The sequence below is a fragment of the Mastomys coucha genome, unplaced genomic scaffold, assembly GCF_008632895.1.
Source record: "Mastomys coucha isolate ucsf_1 unplaced genomic scaffold, UCSF_Mcou_1 pScaffold15, whole genome shotgun sequence".
NCBI lineage: Eukaryota > Metazoa > Chordata > Mammalia > Rodentia > Muridae > Mastomys > Mastomys coucha.
Genome location: NW_022196897.1, coordinates 57,648,572 through 57,651,810, shown reverse-complemented (window position 1 = coordinate 57,651,810; position 3,239 = coordinate 57,648,572).

Sequence of the window (3,239 nt, the reverse complement as noted above, 5' to 3'; positions counted from 1 at the left end):
CCCGCCCACACACACACACACACACACACACACACACGAAAGGCTCCAACAATGTAAACAACCTGGCAGAACTCAAGTTCTCTGAACTGTAGAGCTGTCTCTCTCAAAGAACCTTTTCATTTCCAAGAATATGACAGGGGACAAGAAGTTGGGAAATCAACCTGAAGGGAGGTTTCCATGCACCAAAAGGATGTCATAGCAAAGGTTCTAGGAGATGAAGTAGCTGTATGTGAAGAACTGCCTTCTAGGCTGGCCGCTGGCCGCTGCTGTCCTTCCTGCGGGGTCCAACTGCTGCTCTCCCAGACTCCCAGGTAACTGTCCTTTCTCTCCGCTGTTCCTTGCTTCTCTCTTGACATTTTAGGGCATGCTTAATGAGCTGACCTTGCCCCCAACTAAAAAGCCATAAAGATCTTCCCAGTAAAGCAGTCCAGGTTAAAGTTTCTCGATTGCATTGATGCAAGATAAAACAGAATGTGGAAAAAGCTGCAGAGTGTGTATCCCTGGGCTTTAAGGCTAGCTAGCTGTTTGGTTTGCCATTGTCTGCACAGGGTAGTTGTTGTCCACTCTGAATATGGGTCTCATTTTTAAGACAATCCTAGAACATCACCTAAGCATGGTCACTGGGAGAACAAGCTAGAAGACCAAAGCAGGATGAGTCAGGCTTGGGGTTTGGGGAACGATGGGAAGTCTGTCTGGCCAGAGTCACCCAGGAAGAGTACAGTATTGACTATGAAAGTGTGGGTGGCATTAAGACTCTCTTGCTCCTTTGCTGGGGCACTGGAATCCATAGCTCATTGGCCACTTTCCAACACAGCTTTATTTGACTTAGAAGAATCCTTTGGTTCACTGATTAATGGCAGCATAATGACATTCAGATCCAGCACACTAATATAAGCTTTGGACATAAAGAAAATGTAAATAGATGCAAATGAGGACTTGATGCCCTATTTTGACTCCCTTAGTTATAATAGCTAGCAGAAGGTATGAAGGGAACATACCCATACATCTCCAATGGGCCCTGACTCCTGAGTGTTTTGAGAGAGGGTGTGAATGGATAGTGTGCCCGCTCCCTACAGCACCAACAGTGCTCCAGCAGACCGAGTGGCTTCAACAACAGAAATTTTTCTTATCTCAGTTCTGGTGGCTTCACATCCAAAATTGAGGCCTGGCAGGATTGCTTTCTTCAGAGAGGTTGCTTCTCTGCTTGAGTGTGGTCCTCTCTCCCCTATGTCATCATGCAGAGTTCCCTCTGTGCACATGTCTCTAAATTCCCCCTCCTCAGAAGCACTTGTCATGTGGGATTAGGGCCCATGTAGTGACCTCATTTTAATATAGAGGTCTCTTTTAAAGATCCTATTCCTGATTATAGTCATGTTTAGAGATCCTAGAGGTTTGGACTTCAACAGATGGACTTACAAAAGGATATTTTTGTAAATATGATAGTAGATTAGTGTACTTTTAAGAAACTCTACTAAAGAAATAAAAAGAATCCTTCAGATTATTATGTACTTTTCCTGCCTATTATAGCTTTTTAACATATCTCTATAGACCTAAACACAACCACCTCCATTTTTGACACTATCTAGTATTCTAGATACAAATACATAAGTATTTCCTTAACAATTACCTTCTTTTTAATACCACTTTCTGAATAGGAAAAGCATTTGTCAGTTTCAAAATTAAAACAGCGTGAAAGGTAAATGTTTCAAAGCCTCAGGCTCCTTCCCCGTCCTCGGGGCCAAGGTCTTTTATTAGTTTCTTGTGTATCTTTCCAGCATTTTCATATGCAAATAAAAGCAAATGCAAATACACACTCTGATTTCCTCGCTTTCTTACACAAAAATGAAGCTGCCGTTTTTTCTCTGCTCAGCACCTTCCATTCTAAAAACCCGAGCACACTTCTGGAGCTTCTGCATCGTTAGTATTGTGGGAGCTTTCCCATTCTCTCCCAGAACGTACAGCTCTGTGTCTTCTGCTTTTAAGAACTGAGGGGCAGAGAATAAATCAGCAGATGTCATCTCTTCCCAGTGCAGGTGTATTGCTAAGATACTTCCCAGGCTGAGTCACAGGGCCTTTGTAGGGTTGATGGGCACTCCCAGGTTTCCCAAGGAGGGATCCTGCCATTTTGCTGTCCTGCTGGCAGCAAAGGTTACTGATGTTTCACACCTTCCCCTACAGACGTGTCAGGGGCTGGAGAGATGGCTCCGTTGGCAAAGTGCTTGTAGCTCACCATTGGATACCTGAGTTTTGATCTCCAGCACCTATATGAAATTTAGGAATAGTGGCACATGCCTATGAGCCTAGTGTTAGGAAGCAGAGACCAAAGGATCCCTGGAGTTTTTTAGCCAGCAAACCTAGCTGAATCAGGAGTCTCTGGGTACAGAGAGTCTGACCTACACACACACACACACACACACACACACACACACACACACTCACACACAGGGTGGGAGGGTGAGGAGGAGGGAGGGGATGGGGAGAGAAAGGGGTCAACAGTGGGATATTTGCAGGTACTAGATGTCTGGGTGTTTGAACATGTAGGTAGTTTCCATTTTTAGCAACATCAAGATGATGTCCTTCTAGCTAAACTGTTGACCACATTTTAGCGATCTCCTTTAGAAAGTTCTCAGTTGATTGTGTTGTCCTAGAAATATGTATGTCTTTACCAATGTTCATTTCTACCGTGAGCAGTTTCTTGATGAGATGGTCATGGAGCTTGGAGAGGAGCTCTCTATCATGTAACTAAGGTTGCAAGTCCAGGGGGCTCATAAACTTAGAAGGTCAGTTTCTGCAAGCATTTTAACTCTGATTCTAAACTTAATTAAAATCCCTTCAATGACAGCATTTCATTGTAAATTTAAATACCTCTTTCTGTTATGTGTGTGACAGTGTCTGAGTGTGTGTGAGAGTGTGTGTGTATGAGTGTGTGTATATACACAAGAGTGTAGGTACCTGCTAAGGCTAGAGGCATCATACCACCTTTAGAGCTGGAATTTCAGGCAGTTATGAGCTGCCTTGAGTGGGTGCTTGGGACAAACTTGGATCCTTTGCAAGAGCAGTAAGCTCTTTTAGCCCTTGAGCCATCTCTCCAGGCCCTGAATTATAAATTTAAAGTGAAGGACTGTTTATGATATTTCAAATGCCTTAAACAGCAGTAATAATAAAACCTAAACTTACTACCTAAAAATAACAACAGCATGAGTTCAGCTCATGACAAAATGTTCTCTCTATATTTATTC